At 28.9% G+C, this 19,876-nt stretch overlaps 1 protein-coding gene across 3 annotated transcripts in view; it reads right to left on the reverse strand.

The window, feature by feature from the left end:
• The window catches only part of LOC132944552 (Kv channel-interacting protein 1-like), a 482,905-nt gene that overhangs the window by 234,824 nt on the left and 228,205 nt on the right, over positions 1-19,876 (reverse strand). The window lies entirely within an intron of this gene.

Raw genomic sequence — 19,876 nt, forward strand, 5'->3', positions numbered from 1 at the left:
CAGGTTTCACAAACGCGACCACAGCGATTCAAAAAAACTGTTTCGTCACCGCCGCCGAAAACTTTTTAAGTCGTGTCAGGCTGACACAGTCATCGGACGATCGTCAAGAATACTGAGCTCGCTATAGCGATTGCCGGTTGGATGAATTCAAATTCGGATAGGCGAAGGAGTTACATCTTTTGAGTTGCAGTTGCATACAACTGTGTAATAATTAACATTGAGTAGTGCACTTAATGTGAGAGTGATGCACGGTCTTGAGACTTCCCGGAGGCGTGGACCTCTAGTGATTATAAAAACGCCGTTAGGAAAATGATTCTGTAACGATCCGTGAGAACTCCGTCAGTGAGTACTTGTGTGTATTTAGTAGGTACTTACCTACATGTGAGTATTATGTTTCAAAAAAATATTACTGCACAGATTGTGTGACACGTTATAAAACCAAACATTCCATTGTTGATTTTATTATTAAGAAAGAATCATCTTCTTTCTTATCAACCGGTGAAAATCTTTGCAATATTATTTTCCAAAAATAAAATGATAGTCCTTAGTATGTTTTGAACTGAATATGCATCTACTTTTAAATAGTCCATAAATCTAAAACGCTAACAAAAATGTACTTTAAACAATATGAATAAAATGAGAGTGCCTTGGAGCAATGGTTTCATGCTGTTACCTAATGGTGTGTATAAATCATCTTTTACATTATAACGTAAAGGTATGACATTTTCCCACATTAAAATCTGGTTATTTGTACGAGTGATTTGTTACAAACCAATAATATTAATAATATGTAATAACATCACGTGTTAGCCAGCTGAATTAGCCACATCTGGCTCACATCTAGTGAGTGTATTATAATCGTACTAAATTTGAAAATATTGTCAATGCATCGCAAGTGTTAACAACATTTTTTTTAGGCTTATTGTTGTTATACAATAATAATTTGTGTTCAAAATTATTATTTTACATATTTCATCTCTATTAAGTTATCTAGTAATAGATAAATTCATCTTTATTTTAAAGAATTGTCTATAAGACCTTCAAAACCTTTAAAATCAGCTGATGTAAGTGGAAAGTTTAATGTCAATATTTAATTTTGTAGGCTTATAAAAGTTAAATAATAACAAATGAATTACGTCAGTACTTAATTTAAAAATATTGTACCTACACAATACAATTACTAAGTAATAATCGGACTTTCATCTTATGGATAATTTAAATAGGTTGTTTTAAGTTTTTAAAATACTCCATGACGATTACAGTTTGATATTGAATACTTCTCGTGTATTTAATATTAAACCGTATTCCCGACTTGGGTATGGGATTAAGTACACAACTTGATAGCTTGTAAGTATGATAAATTAAAGACACTTTTCTATCAGTATTATAGTTGTATTCGAGTTGCAGACCACTGCAACGTGACATGCTCAGCAAACGACGTCTTAAGCTCGCTTATAGACTGTACCCGATTTTTCAGTAAAATCCAATAAACTGCGATACATTGTCGAGTATAATATCATCTCGATATTGTCCGAATTATGGCGACTTGTGTGATAAACATTAATGACACAGACTTACGGGGTCAGTTGGAAATTATGAGGTAAAATAAAAATGTTCAGTACGTATCGACGCAAATGTTCTTTTTGAATAATATAAAAGTTACAAAATTAAAGTCACGGTGTTCGGAAATTGTTTGCGTGTCATTGCGCGTATGTATTTTTTCGTATGTTATTTTCCAATCGCATTTTAGTCGATCAAATCGAATTGTTATTATTGACATTTGATAAATAACAACAATAGTAATAGGTAAATTTGTGTACATCATTCGTGATAATATGTGATTGAAATGTCAAATGAAATTTTCCGAGGAAAAAAATACAAAAAAAAAATAAGAAACGGTGGTCTCCGTCGCTCTCTGTGCGGGCATGTATACCTCACCAGTGGTATATAAATTATAATAGCGTCTTTGAAATTCGGTCATGACTGGTGAGGCGCGAACGCAATTACCCGCGTTCTATATGTATATATAGGATCGCCGCTGCACCGGTGAAGTCAAACTTACGGCCACTGCCGCCACTGCAGCCACTGTACAAAGTATTATGTCGTCCGCATGCTGCTGCAATATACACTAAAACTACCACCGGTGACGGCGCAATATTAATTACTGCGACAACCCACCGCCGCGGGTCCGCTTGGGCGTAAATAAATGATTGATCGCGACGTCGTCGCGCGTCGTGGTCGCCGCCGTGCAGGAAATAAAATACAAAAAAAATAATGTCCGCGTACGAAACATATAATAATTTTATTACGCGTACCCACTCGGCTATATACCATAATAATAATATACGATAAACGTAGATCGTGACCGTAACCTAACGAATATTGTAAAGCCACGCATGTATTATAGCTAGGCGTATATATTATTACTATACATACCTAGCATACGACGCATAATATGATAACAACTGTTTTATTATACTCATTTTATAGGTACTTTAAGTATTTTCGCTATTCGCTCATAAGAGGACGTGATACACGTATTATATAGATTATAGGTACATACACCGTCTGTATGATAATTAGCAATTCGTAGCGAAACCTTCCGCTATAGTAATTAGAAATTCTGGCGTTTAGGTTATTACAGTTAGACTAATATTAAACACTCGCGTGTTAATAAATTTCAAGAAAGCCAATATTTTCGAAATAAAAATATCCTTTTTTTTTGTGTAAAAAATAAATTAAGTCTAGACAGTTATTATTAATACCGAATCATTAACGAATTTGTAATCCATTATAAGCTATTTTATCTGTAAATAAATCGTCAGTGGAACATAATATACATAAATCCATAATATTATAATATATTATACCTACTAGCTGAAGTACAATACGTAATATACCTATACGTTATATTACGTATAGTAAAATTATAAAAAAAAAAAAACACACACCGCTATGACTAAAAAAAACTTTACAGCGTTCTCACGATTTACATTTCATGAAATTATACTAGATCATTCCTCATGCAATAACGATTAAAAATAGAACAAATTTTTTTTTTCATGAAATTCTCGTGACCTAAAGTAGTCTCTACAACCAGGCCAAGATATACATAAAGATATGTAACGTTTGACAATGTATGACGTAACTATGTACGCATAATATACAATATACATCCTATGTCAACTGTGTATGTGTGTGTGTGCCATGTCATATGCCATATATTGTTATAAATCGCGATTTAGTCAATTACGTTAAACGACTCTGTATACGTAATGCCATTGAAAATCAGGTTGTCATCCGTTTGTATATCTTAGAGTTAACTCCTACGCACCACTTTATAATTGATCTTAACATAATATACGTTCCCACAAATAACTCAACGTGCATTACTTTTCACCGGCGTGTGAAATATATGACAGTGGTACCCTGGATATAACACTGGATGATATTATAAAATTAAATATCACATCATATATAGGCACTGAAAACCTTATTAATCAGTGATTCCCAACCTATGGTCCGATAGGACCATTGGTGGTCCGCGAGACATTTTATGGTGGTTCGTGAGTCGTTATAATAAATATAATAATATCATGTACATTTTTATATAATAGTAATAATTTGCGTTAAATTCTTAAAAGTTTTAAAATTGATCAATTGTAAACATTATTATAAGCCTGCTATAAGTAATAAAATGATTCTAGTTTAAAAGAAAAATCAGGTCTAGAATTGAGGTGGTCCGTGACGCATCGAAAGTTCTCTAAGTGGTCCGTAGTGTCAAAAATGTTGGAAACCACTGCAGCTTATTGTATAATATTTGTATAGAGGCTATTATTTTATTAGTTTTTATTTTTTTTTTTTATTCTTTTATACCGATTATCGATGATATCTTGGTATGGGTATAAATTTACATTAATATTGGTGTACTCTTGTGGTGTTTGGTCTATTTGCGTCTTATTAAGAGACTACATTTTCTTACTTAAAACATATATAGTACGGTAATTATGACAGTATAGGTATTTTTTTAAACATTATTTTGGGTGATTTGAAATTTAGGAAATAGAATTCGTAATATTTATTTCCACGTCATCTCCATATTGTCGGATAATAGAACAAGATAAAAGGATATTTATAAAAATGTTTCGATAGGTATTGTTACAGTTTTTAAAATATTTTAATTTGTATTATAATATTCAGATTTGTTTTTATATCATTATTCGTACTATGTATTTTATATTATATTATCGTACATAATAACAATTAACAAGCACGAATTTTATCTTTTGTTAAGGTGCAATTTAACAATTTTCAGATCCGACGATGTCAACGGACAGGAGATCGTAATGTTTCCAGTACGATTAACTTGAACTATAGCAGTCAAAAAGTTCAAAAATGTATTAAAACTCGATGAACCGAATAAGACGTTGAAGTCAAGTGATAGAAAAAGAAAATATTATTTGAAATTAAATAATATAGATTTAAAAAAAAAAGTTGCTTTATTCTTTATTTTATATCTCATTTTCATTTCTATATATTTGAAAGATGTAATCATGATATTGACATTTTTGGAACATATAATATTTTCAAATTCTTGAAATGTTTAGTTGTACTTTTGTTCTTAAGGAGTGTACCGTGGAGATACAAACATCTATTTTTCATATGAGTACCTACCCCCCTTTTCTACAATTCTACTACAAATTATTAACTATTAATCATAAGTCAGATTTTAAATAACTACTTCATTGAAGAAAAATGGGGAAGGGCATGTTTAGTGAATCACCCTGTTTACATCGATAGTTAATTTAATTAAATTTGACTAGCACATAATTACGTTTTCAATAGAGTTATACTTAAATAATTTTACTGCCTTGATCTACTTTTGACCAAATAAATAGATGTACGACATAAGCATTAGTTTATTAATCAATGGTATTATTGGTATATTTTTTACACTATTTTATCTATTTATGATCGATAACCTTGGTTTTCAATAATATATTTAAGTATATGCGTATTAATAAAAATGTAAATATATTTATATATAATTGAAATGTATGATATTTATGATTTTACAGTTAATTTACATTTTAACTTTTAAGTTGACTATCACATATAATGTATTTATATTCATTTGATACTTCATGAAATTAATTTTCGCTTACTTATTCTACGGTTATAACAAAAAAAAAAAAATAAAAAATAACGGAAATGCAAGAAATACCGAATCCTAATAATTATAGTTTCTAAAAGTGAAAATCGAACATTTCACTCTATATTTCTCAATTATTATATTTAGAACCATTAATTTAAACCATTTACTGAAACGTTGTAACATTATGTAAATTATTTTGTATACAAAAGTCACAATGGGACGTGTGATACGATCGGTTTGATTATAAAATGTTTACAGTGAAAGGGTTCAAGAAAAATATGAACAATGAATTTATCGAACAAATTGAATTGAGATTAAAAAAAAATAATATTACGGACGAACAGATATATTTTTTTTATCGTGTCTTCAATTTGTAATAACGGCTAGATATAGTGTTACAATATCTCACATTTTTTTATACAATAGAATTTATAATAAATAACAATATTATGACCTGAAATATAATATTATAATAGAACTGCTGAAGAACAGTTTTTCGTTATAAGTACCTATATGGGCGGCGGAGGAAAAAAATATTGGTCCATGGTTAATGGTTATGAATAGTACAATGATGTGGACTATTATACGGTTCCCGTGTAATATATTATTACTCATTACGCAGTGGTAGGTATGTATTATTTATTATTGCTCATTATGGGACTAAATGACCTTCAAATGTTATTGTTTCGTTTTTAATTTAACGGAGTGAGATAATAACCACGTAAAATGAAAATCAGAGCTTCGAAAACCACGTAAAGCCCGAGAGAGTGAATGACATTCGAGTCCATTAGGTCAGACCGTTTTATTTTATTTGTGTTCTCGTTTCGTCATCACCCGAAATTTTCGAACGATACGATTTATTAATTACATATTATATTATACGTTGGTAGTGTGCGCTAGTGTACTATTTCGAGTGCATAGACAAATTATTATTACTATTTCAAGTCAAATAAAGGTCGCCCCAATAGTATAATAATAATATGGCCTTGTTAGGCCCGCGATTAATGGCAACGATTTAACCGTAAATGCACACCCACATAGACGTGCAGAGTTTTTGCAACGTCTTACGTTCGGATGTTCCTATCTACGTTTTATACGCCTCGTGTATACCGCGAACATTGGCAGCCATTAAAAATGTGGTATAGGTATGCCATAAATATATGTTAACTATATATTATTATATGTTTGTAGGTATTATTGTTGTCATTATAGTTCTCGGCCGCTGTCGAAAGAGTACATTAGAACCAACCGCCGATTTTTGAAGAACTGTAAAATACGATTGAGAACGTTCGATTTTTTCCAACGTAGCCGGTTTTTAATCGAATGGCAATTTGAGCATCATAATCTGTTGATATTGAAATAATCCAGCAATATATTATGTTGTTATTGAAATTCTAATTGAAACCTAATTAGAAACAATATTGAAAATAGCTACGATAGTTATAGTCAAGGTAATAAGAATTATTTTTATTTTTATGCCCTAGGTTAAGTAGATATTTTAGGGGCTTAGATGATCTGAAAATGTTAGTAATTACTAATGATCTACCAATATAAGTAATTTGTAAAAATGATTGATAAGTATAACAAATACTACCTAAATCTAATATTACATATTAGAATAAAAGTATTATTAAGGGGATAAATGGAGGTGAGCATGTTTAAAAAATCGTTCTGTATTATATTACATATTTTTAAAAGTTATACATATTATTTTACATTTTTTATTCATATATTTGTATTACATATTATTAGGTGCCCATATTATATTTATATAAAGTTATAATTATAATTATCTTTCAATAGCTTAATAAATTATATGGCAACATTGCACGTAAATTCGTTCTCAATCGTATTCTTTTTTGGATTTTTTTTGGGTCAGCGGTAAGTTCTTTGTTAATTTTAAGTGTTCTTAATCGTTTGACCAAAAAGGTATAACGTTCTCAACCGTCCGATAGCCTTGAAGAAAGGGGTCGCTTGTGGGTACCCATTACCAGACTTGCGTAAAATGCTTTTTGAAAGTATTTAAAATACTTGAAAAAAGTATTCGAATACTTTATGTTAATAATACTCATAAGTATTTCACAAAAAGTATTCCAAATATTTTCGAATACTTTTTTTTTTTTAGATTTAAATTTCAAAAATATTATTTTTTCGATTCTATGTGTATATTTGAACATTATTATCTCGATGATACACACCTATCTAGCTATCTATTAGTTATAAATTATATTCAAATTAATATAGTTAATAAGTAATAATTAGTAATATATAAGAGTATACCTATACAATAAAAAAAAGTATTCCGAATACTGTACTCAGAATACTTGTAAAAAGTATTCAAAATACCGTATTGAATACTTTAAAAAAAAAGTATTTAAAAAATATTCGGAATACTACCCAAGTCTGCCCATTACGAGCGCACAAAAGCGTGCCCGACCGTCATCGATAGTCTGCTGCAGAGACGGACGAGCGTTATAATATCGCGCACGTGTATTATGTGAGCGCACGTGGGACGTCAGGTCAGCAACATAATATTTTTCGACCGCATGGAATCTATTTCCTTTTTTTTTATTATTAGGACCCGGGGGTTCGAAGAATTTTATAATATTGAAATTAAAGAAGTCGAGAAAAAAATAGCAAGTAGAATATTATAATGCTTGGTTGATATTAGTTACATTACAATATTATTATAACATTATATTCTTCGATCGCGTGGAATCTATTTCCTTTTTTTTTATTATTATTATTATTATTATTATTATTATTATTATTATTAGGACCCGGGGATCGAAGATTTTCATAATATTGAAGTTAAAGAAGTCGAGAAAAAATAGCTAGTAGAATATTATAATGCTTGGTTGATGTTAGGTACATTACAATATTATTATAACGGTAGACGATAAAAATAAATACAAAATCGTCTGCGTGTGTGACGGATAAAGTTAAACAAAATTTTTCGCTTGATATTACATACTATTATATATTATAATACGGGTCTTGATTATGTGACCGACATCTCATCATTGTTTTTGTGCGATCGTTAGGACGCGTTATAGATGAACTAATCACACACAAGACCTTTATAATGTTTATCGCATCCAACGTGTGCATAATAATATTGTGTATCGCGTAATCTCATTGTATACCTATCACTCTGAATAGTATTATTATATATTATATACAAATGTTGGCCGTAGGGTTAAAAAAAGAACGAACCTACCTCCACCACCACCGCCGAATAGGCGTGATTAAATTAATAGAGTGTGATAAGTGATAACATAAAATAATAAATATAATGAATCGACATAACATATAATAATAATAGATTAAAATTATGTAAACCTAAGGTGTACGATATGGATGATGTTCTGCAAAAACCATTTCACTCCCCTCGACAGTATTATTCATTTGTTTTTCGGGTGTTGTTTTATGCAGCTATTGTGATTATGTTATAATATGTGCGTAATGTACAAGGCATGATTCATACGAATTCATCTTAGGGTTATTATAATATTAAACTGCCGATCGCAACTATACTTCACATACGCAATCATGACAGTAGTATTTGTGGCAGTGGTGGTGTCCAGTTATGGCTGAATTATGATTTTCGATACGAAACTGATATAAAAACTGAAAAGAAAATCATTTGGTTTTGCACAAACAACAGGAAATAAATTGTATTAGTAAGTACTTACCTAGACTTATAATTTACATACTGTCAGATGCATTTTTAGATTTGTAATATCTTAAATGAAAAAAAAAAAATCTAAATACCTTCAACTCTATATTGTGTGTATATTTTTTTATATAAAGATTAAAATAGCTGACCTTAAAAACATACAATTTTTATATCATTTCAATCTTAAACTATCGAAGTTTATTATTTATATCATCTTCAAACGTAAATAAGATCCATCTCCAATGTAAATAAGTCATGATTCCTTCTGCAGATTACAGAAATAAATATGCACCTACTACCTGCCATACTGCATATTATTATATTACATTCTATAATTGTATGTCAATGCAACTATGCACTATGTTTTATGCACAGAGTTTATAAATTTATACGACGTGTAGTTTTATAGATACGAAGGCATGGCACAGCGCGTATTATCAGTGTTAACAATATTGACATTGATTAGAAATAAAGTATTATTTTTTATTCATATTATGTATGTACAAATTATCATGTTAATCTGTTTCAGACATTAAGGCCATCTTTTATAAATTGAATATCTTAATATTTTTATTTCCATCCATTTATCGAGTCGAAATATTATAGGCTTATCTAATCAGGTACTTCCGTAATTACTTCCGTAATTTAGTGTGTCTGATTGTTGAGTTATTTAAATTTATATTTCTATATTTTTATTCAGTAGTTTCTCGTAATAACTAAGATTTTTCTTTTCAAAAATAAAATGTTGATCACACGGCGTCCTAGATAGGCTATTTAGGTACACTACTGATGTGGATCCAATTTTTGTATCTAATATTATGATGATATTTCTCATATTATTAAGATGATATTTTGTGCTCATAAAATAAACTGTGATTAAAAAATATTTTAGATTTGTATTGAGCATTATATAGTCAACTTTGTACCTTACTACGAGGAAAAAAAAACTTATACTGAGGAAATATTATCATTCAAAAAGTACGGAAGTGAGCTGAACCATTGAATCGAAATGTTATAATACAAAAGATCGATTCAACCTTTCATAACGTGAAAGTAGAAGGCAATAGTCTATACATATAGATAATTGTAAAACAGTCAATTTTAAAATTATATCGCGTTACGTTTTCACTTTTTTATATTAACACGGAGAAACACGAAGAAACAAACACTGCTAATAAATGCATTTTGTTGCCTATTACGTTAACGACAATAGTTTCATATGTACATAAACAAAAAAATGCATTTTTAAATTTTTGTTTTTACTTGTGCACAGTATAATATGTATTATGTTCTTGCTATGTAGTTTCTGATTATTAGTAAATTATTAAAAATTACAATGTACTGCACGTGGTATATACCAATCATAGTTATACAAGCATATTCTTAACTTTGTCATCAATAACTATATGATATAATTTATGTATTTATAAAATAAAATATTAGTTTTATTAATTTTATTAATTATAAATAATATTAATCAGATGTATCCGTAATAAGATTTTATACAGACACAGCACCGCGAGTGTAAAAAGGTAGAATACATAATACAATAATCGTACATATTTTATAAACTATATTAGCATAAAGCAATTTCTGATTTTTAAATTCGTAAATTTAAAATGCATATCAACATAATCTATTGTAGCAATTATAGAAACACAAATATGAAATATGTTGCTCACAAAATTGCATTTACAAAATAGTATTGAAAAAGTTATATTAAAAGAATCAGAATTTTAAAAATTACTTTAGATAACCTAGCTATAGTCATTAAAAAAAAATGTATAAACAAAAACCTAATATGTAAAATATAACCTAAATGTAAATAGCTAAAAAAATTAAGTTGTAAGAAAAATTTAATATTTTTGAACTTTAAAAGGTTATACGTATTAAAGTTGATAATAGGTATCTATTTAGACAAAAAATCCATCATCTTTTATTCTTGATTTTCACCACCACAGACATATTATAGGTGCATATAATATAATATTTTATCATTTAAAATACATCTTTACAACTAGTTTATAATAGACTATACAATTATATAATAATTTATATTCTGTCATTGTTCTGCAGTATAAATTCCTAAATTAAATTGCTTTTCGCTTAAATTTACCTATTTCTAGAGAATAATTTTCCTTAGTACCAGATTCTATTTATATTCAGCTATATGACGTAGACTATATTATAAGATCTTATGTATTAATGATTTTCTGAATAATAATATTAAATATTCTGACATATTAAGACGTAAGATCGGTATTTGTATGCATATAATTATTCGATTAAAAATTCAAATTTATTTTTTGTACCTTTTAAAAAAAAACAATTTGTACTAATTCATTTTCTCCAAGAGCATTTTCGGTATGTAATTTAATTTGTGAATATTTCGATTTATTTGTATGTCTTACGAATGTTTGAGAATGAAAGCTTTATATTATCTATTTGCAAACAAATATTTCATTATTATATGTGTCACATTATTATGTTACAGTAACTACCTACATAACTTAAATTAATATATTTCATTATTTGCTTGTTGTAGATTATTATTGGATGTTTCTGTGTTTAAACAGCTTGTTCCGTACAATTTCAATTTCAATAAAAATATTGATTGCGGTATCAATATTTTGGATTTGTGTCCAAAACTTTGTTTTCCTTATAGTAACAGTTGAAATATCTAATATTTTATCGTAGTTCAAGCGTTTAGTTTTGCGTACTTATCGCGTTGGTTCCAAAGTCCCAAGACTCTACTTGAGTAAAGTATCGTCAAATAAGCATAACATGTCACGTGTTCTAACCTTTGACTTCCATTTTCTTGGTCAGTACGTTTTATCTTTGGTAAGCCTAGCTAGCTCCTCAAACCGCTAATACTACTCAAATTACTTCAAAAACGCTACACTGGAGTCAAGTATTAATTTGTTTACTGTTTTTTAGAATGTACTATACTACTATTATATACTAGGTACTTATATAATGTATAAACAGACTTTAGCCATTTAAATTTGTTGTAATTTTATAAAAGCTGTTATGAAATTTTTTTTTATTTTCAGAAGTTAAATCAATAGGTAGTTAATTGATGATTTCAGCATTATGTAATATACGTGTAAATTACAGCTTCATAAAAACTAGAAGAAATGTATTGAATGAAATGTAATCCAGTACATTAAAATAATATTATAATACAAATGAAATACACTCAAACCTGATGTTAACTCAACAAATAACACTTTTTCACCACTTCACTCGGTGTAAGCAAAAATAGATAAAATAATAAACTGAAAATACTTTTTAATTTATTGTAGAAAATTTAATTTTAAAACAATATTTTTCTAAAGTTTAATTCAAAAGTAATTAAAAATATCCCTTTTTAATAACAAAAAATATTTGCTGAGGACAATTTTTACCTAAGACCTGAAAGTACCTTTTTAAAATTACATACTTTTATGTTAATTTCAACATGAAATGGCAATTAATTTTTTAACGAGAACATTAAATATTAAATTTTAAGTCATCTTTATATTCACGTTTGTTAGATTATAGTACCTATAAAGATAAAGTTTTTAAAATAAAAAGTACCCCAACAATATTAACTATTCATACTTTAATAATTCATTACTTATTTATTTAATTTAATAAAATGCATGTAGAAAATCGCGAATTAGGACTACATATAATATTTTATTATTGTATTAATTTATTGATGATACGTTGGGAACATTTAAAAAATATTTTTTTTATAATAGGTACTGTACGAGCAAAGTATTATTATTGCTATTATTAGGTTTAATTGGTCTAAAAGTAAAAAGTATTTACATATTTATTTTTATATGCCAAAAAAAAAACATAATTAATTAAATAAATAATTGTTTTTCTTAATTTACAAATAAATTTTATATAAAACACTTATGATACAAATATTACCTATATTCAAATATCAAGTAACTGTATATTTACGAATAAAATGCATTAGACATAAATTATTCATAATATTATCAATTATTAATAAATATAATAAACATATACCGTATAAATGTATAATGTATAAAATGGTTAAAATAAAAATAAAAATATGTTTTTGAAATAGATGCTAACACGTTATTTCTGATTATAATCGTAATGATTTATCATTTAATTTAAATTTAACGCATATATTTCAGTGACTTACTTAACAACGACAATAATATGTACACCGAAATCCACTATATAGCATACCGAAATTTTCAACATTGAACATTGTTATACTTTACAGAATTTATTTATTCTCTAAAAATAAAATACCTATATATTAATTTTTATCGCACAAAAGTATATATATATACATTAATAATTGGTATATATTTAAATGACATTGAATTTTATTAAACACGAAAATAAAATAATGCTAATTGAGGTTTATACATTCTAAATGTTATACCATAAAATATATATATATATATATATTATACACAGTACATCGATCTTAAAAGTACAAGTTTAAACATATTATTTTCCGTTTTTTACAATATTTTATTGTTGAATTTATGTTTTTGTACATAACAAGTATAATGTATAAAAAAATAAAATAATATAATATTAAACATTAGTTGTATCGGTACTTCTACTTCTTGTTCGTATATTTATAAAAAGATAAAATATTGTTTTAGATCATTTAAATTTTGACACAAAATCGTCCACCTCCCCCCACTACTACTCCGAAGAGTGAATGCTTTTATTAAAAGGTTTTTTAAAATAATCCTCAACCATGAACCGCCTTTCAACAATTTTTCAATGATGCGGTCAAAAGACGATTGAAACCTATTCGAATTCCTCAGTAAAAACAGCTATAGATTTAAATATTCAATCAACATAAACTTTAAAATGATGGCAAGCCGAACATGGACAGTCGTGGTAAATATCGATGACCTACTGTGCAAGATATCACCAGAACATACAGCATTACACTCGCAGGATTTGATTTTCCACGCAACCTATGGTGCACACTTATTATAGAGTCCGTTCCCCTCATGGTGATGGTAGGTCCCTTGCACAAATTGGGCCAAGGAAATCCACCAGAATGTACGTGGAACTGAGAGGTAGACAATCAACCAAATTGCTTTTAAATGTCCCATCTGCTACTATCGAGGACCAAGAATCGATTGTCTTACAACTTCTCCTTCGTCCGTTAAATCGCTAGATAATCTATAACTCAAACTTTAATACCAACTATATTGATTTGTCACCTTGATAATATTATTCACTGTTATTCATATTACTACATATATGTTTTATTTTATTTTTTGTTCTTTATTAATTTGTTTTATGTTACCATATTATCATTCAGTCGATTGCATGTCATCATAAACCATAAGCTAAATAAAATCATTTCGACACAGTGAAATAAATATAAATCGTATTGCATTTAAAATATTATAATAACCGATTACCATATTTTTAAAACGAATCGTCGTGATCATCAATAAATCACGGCAGACCTTGTTCTGTGATAGCCTAAAGTAAAATAGAGAAATACACACGTGTCGAGCCAATTTATTGGCGTGTACGATAATGAATCGAGTGAATTTTAAAAACTGTAATTACAGTACGAACGGCTATATCCATTGTGTGGATTTATTGTCTTTACTTTATTATTATAAAATTAGCATACCACATCATATTGTGTTGTAGAGTTTAAATGATATATCTCGTTCACTATACAGCCAAATATTGTGAAAAGTTCCCGCGGCCACCACAACAATATTGCAGTTGTGGCCGAGTCGGCGTCGAATGCAGTAAAAGTGCTAATGTCAAGGTTGAGGTCCCGCCCGAGCCGGGTGATGGATGATGGCGGTGGGTTGTGGGTGGATGGGAGGGAGGGAGAAAACGACAGCGCAGCTATCGTAAATAATGGTTTAAAGTGGAAAAAAATTATGATTCGTAATCCCACGTACACGAGATTTAATAATGTGCTATTATATATATTATATAATGAAGAGGATGTGTTTTATCGAGCGTGTGTACCTGCATTATTGTCGGGCCGCAATACAATCAATTTACGATTAATTAGCGATTACCGAAACGAGGATAAGGACTATAGCCCCGAACCACGACAAAAAGCAAGTACACGCGTGTATCGTAATATAATAACGTTATTATATAAAATGTCAATGTCCTTCGTCGTCGTCGGCGTTGTGACGTATGTGTACCTGTAAAATATGAACTATACACTATATATTATAACTACCTATTTTAATATACGTATAGGTTCTAACTGCAGTCCGCGTACAGTGTAAACGCCCGTTCGAGTAGACCGCGGTTCCATTCAACAAAACTATATTGGAAACCATATTATAATATTATTATTACGACAAAAAAAACATCGTATTGTGTTCGATCATTATTATAAATCTACGATAGCCATTATTAATTTATAATATAATATTAGGTTATATATACAATCCGTATAATACAGAGCTATCGTAATAATACGCAGTGAGGCGTGATATGGATTTTTAATTTTTTTTTCAACTTTCCTTCGGCATTATTAATAATAATATGGGTTAAAACTGCAGGCTGACAACACAATGGGGTGACAGTGGAAATTATTTAAAATCCTGTTCGAGGACAAGCATATTTTACGCACAATGGGCGAATGCGCGATATTTATTTGTTTTCGATTGCTGGTTAAATGGCGGTAGAGGTTCAAGGTCTGTGCACGATACCGGAAATGCTGTAACCCCAGTCATTAGATTATTATCTACATTATTATGTTTTGTGTAGCAAAATTAATTAAAGAACGCTAATTCTTTCATCGTCGTATGCAGCTACCATTATAATATTTAATCATTAAAACATAACATCCAAAAGTCTTAAAGTTACGAAAATAATAATAATATTTTGTCTTGTTTCAGCTGTTACCGAGATAAATCATAATTTGTTATAATATACTTATATACGATGATGTGAATGCATTTTGAAACGACGTTTATATTTCTTAATCAAATATAATATATACTAAGAAATTTGAGCAAGTGTAGCTTTTAAATTTATAATAACGATGTACTAGCGTAACACTACAGCTGTTCTTCGCAAAGAAAAGCGAATTAAAATTGAAGCAAAAATAATATAAGAGTATTTTGTTACAGTTGAAAATATATTCATACAAATAAATAGTATATTAGATTTAGAAACTAGGTTTTAGGCAGTCGTTTTACTTTGTCCTAAATCTACATAAAACAGTGTTGTAATATATTATGATGCATATGTGAGCAATGATCAATCATCGCATTTGAAAAGCTGTTGTACTATGGTATTATGCTTGACCTCGTATTAAAATTTCAATTTCTAATACCTAAATTAAATTACTTTTAACCATTGAAATTAATTGTCAAATAAAGTTTTAAAAATAATTGTAAATCTAAATGCTGTTTTAAAATAGTCCAACTCTAAAAAATCTTATAACGTGTTGTCGTGAATTTAAGTAATTTCTACATAGTTTCAACTTAAAAGAATTGTTTAATGGTTATACGCTTATACCATACAATGTTTACAATTAACCTTGTTCTAAGCCCTAAGGAGTAGTACGCTTTATTCATTACATATACATATAAATAAAAAAATTGGAAAATTTAGAAATAAAATTCAGACAAAATATATTTTGTATAATTAACTGCCTAGTTGTCTGTGTCTTTTACTAGGTTTTCACTATATATTTTTCTCAAAAGTCATTTCAACTGTAATCTCCATAAAATTCGGTTATTTCTGCATTTCATTGCGATTTCATCATAATTTCTACTAAAAAACGGAATCGCATAAAGAACACACGAACATAACATAAAATAGATCACACATCGAACGTTTCACTAAGGATGTTAAAAGAGAATACGAACGAGTATATAATATAATATAACAGAGTATCATGGTGAAATGCATTTGTAAGAGAGTCATTATATTATTACTTCATTCGTTTGATTGATTGTTTTTCTTCTCTTTTTCTACGAACGTTGGCGCAACGAGACGGCCGTTTAAGTATTTTGCTCCCGTTTTTCAATGGGTATGGAAAAAAAAATCCCGAAGGGAGTTTCTTGCGATCCTAAGAAACACGCCGCTCTGGTTTGTACGCCATTCTTATATCAGATATATGTGACCGATCGTTACCTAAAAAGGATCGACTTGGCCAAAGTATAATAATCATTGTGTTATAAAGGGTCAAGGACTTGGAAGTCGCACGGGACCCGTACACGAGCAAATAGCAATGGAAAATACAAACCGTTTGTAAGATTTCAACGTCGAGGATATTGCTAACTATTGGTTGTGTGTAGGTATATATATGCGCGTGCACCCATTTGATATCGTATGGTTTGTGTGACCTATTGGCCTATGGTAAAACGCGTTTCGTATAAAACATTAATTATAACTAACAAGCAGGTGGTGTACCCTAGAAATAATAATAATAATAATAATAATTGGCAAAGATATTTCATCAAGTCTTTTCGTCAAACGGTCGTGTACGCGGTGTACCTATGAACGTCGGTCGTTGTGAATGAACAAAATAATGCTACTTATTATTATATTATATTATTATGATTGATGTGAATTTATATCAAACATCACTTATTCGGTGATAGGCATACCTCCATAACGTATTATTATTATTTTACAATACTGTACGCTAAAGTCGAGAACGAAACGATATTATTTAATATGGATTGAAGTGCATAATAATAATAATAATAACTCAAAAGTGTAAAGTAATAGGTAAAACTGAAAAATCTCGACGGTATTAATAATAATCAAGTGAAAATAACGTAACGTTTAATATGCGCGTAACATGGTGGCACCGATAGCTTTTGAAACGCGCTCCTTAGTCGTTGTTTCAGTAGCGTATCGTCATAGAGGTGCCTCGACACAAAAATTAATTTCGAATTATAACGTACATTATATTATTATTATAATATTATCCATTGCATATTCTATCATCATAAAATGTTTATAGTAGCAGCTACTGGGGTTATTCATTTCATAAACGACACGGCCAATAATATAATAATATATTATTATTATTATTACTATCATTAAAGTGTAGGTACACAAAATGATATATATTTATATTAATGAGACGGACAGATCTGATAAGTGATAATATTGTTGCTATGATTTTGTCCCGAGTATTACGATAGCCTCTGCCAAATTATATACGAATAGACGTGTTGTAGTCGTTGTAGATACCACAATATTATGATGGATCTACAACAGTGCTACGCTATCTTCGCGGCGGTGAATGATTTCAATTCGTTTGACCGGTGAATAATATTACATTATATGATATTGTTTCTGTTTGGGAAAAACGATTAGATCGATAGGCGATTTCGAGTGGTGGTACATGACCGTGAATTGCGATTCCGAGCGATTCAAACAACATCGAATTACCTACTTACTGCTGTCTGTTGGTCCACAACGCTGTTCTTCGTCTAGAGTTTCAAAATGGAAGTTTGCTTATTTTTTCACCGAGGTTCTTTCGACTAAACGTTTATCCAAACATGCATACATGACTTATATACGGTTAAACACACACACACACACACACACATACTAAGAACTTTAAACACTCTTAACCTCAATGTTATAACACAAGGCCACAAAAATAAAAATTGTACCAAACAAATCTGATAAGTCCACCGTTTCTATATTCTTGTTCTTATTATTATTTTTATATTTTTTTGTATGTACCTAAAAATAGTATCTATAATAATATTATATTATAACGTTTTGGTTTACGGTTATTAATGTATTCTGTTCAGACGTTTCTGCTACAGTATTCTAGCAAATGGTAGGTAGCTAACAATAACCGTCAAAAGATTTTAATGATTTTATTGTCGGATATATAAGCCTGTTTATTGCTCGAATAATGAAACCAATGCGTAATACTGATGCAGTAATGCATAAAACATTTTTATACGATATGAGTTAAAATACATTTGGTTTTAAATAAAACAATGTTATTGCAATACTTAAATTTACAATTGCAAATTCAAACCAATTTGTTTTTTTCACATTGTGCACTGAACTACTTCCAATAAATTGTATATGTCCGATTACTCTTTTGCAATATTAACTGCTCGACCGAATAAAATTATAGCAACCTCGCATCGTACTTTTAAATGTTTATTAGCCAGTAGGGTATGGCTTTGCTTGACATTTATTAGTATTTCAGCACATTTGGAATGGGTTAAGGTACAATAAATGTTGTACCTATTTCCAATTGAAAACTGTGAAGTTCAAGCAGTGCCCTGTTTACGTTATAATCATACATTTTTGAGAAACAAGGAGATTAAATATATTAACCCTATGCACAACTAATAGAAAACATTAATTAATAAAACAGCAATAGTATAGTAAAATATAGTGAACATAGTCAACATTTTTTTTGATAGATATTTTCAAGCAGAAGATAAGATAAACTCCAGTAAAAATGTTATTATTTTTATTTAATTATTACATAAGTAGGTATTTCTTTTTATGCAGGTTCTCTCATGAAAAATAACTTAGAGCAGTAGGTATAGGTACAGTGTAATAAAATATAGTTTTTAAATTGCATTGAATTAAAAGTAATTTGTACCATAATTAAGTGTACTATATAGGTATTTTATTTATTTATTTTAAGTTTCAATAAAAATAAAACCTTTAAAAATCCTACTACAATTTCAACATAAAAAATCTATTAGTAAATTATAATGATATGTTATTATTTATTATGATTTACGTAACCAAAAAATAGCTTATGGTAATATGAATTCGTATTTAAAATTAATGGTTTTGATTTATAAATTAGGTAGGTAGTGTTATAGACAATAATACCAAAATTTGATTGTAAAAATAACAGCTGTCATCGTTTTCTGAAAAAATTACAATATTTAGTGTGGGTACATTAATTATTATAATAGAAGTACAATCTATAAAAATTAAAAGTTCATGAAAAACAAAATTGTTTTATAATTTATAATATTATATCTTTATTATTAATACTAATAGTGAATCATTGAAATTCGAAAATTCTCGAAAGT

Source organism: Metopolophium dirhodum, chromosome 5, assembly GCF_019925205.1.
Source record: "Metopolophium dirhodum isolate CAU chromosome 5, ASM1992520v1, whole genome shotgun sequence".
Classification (NCBI taxonomy): domain Eukaryota; kingdom Metazoa; phylum Arthropoda; class Insecta; order Hemiptera; family Aphididae; genus Metopolophium; species Metopolophium dirhodum.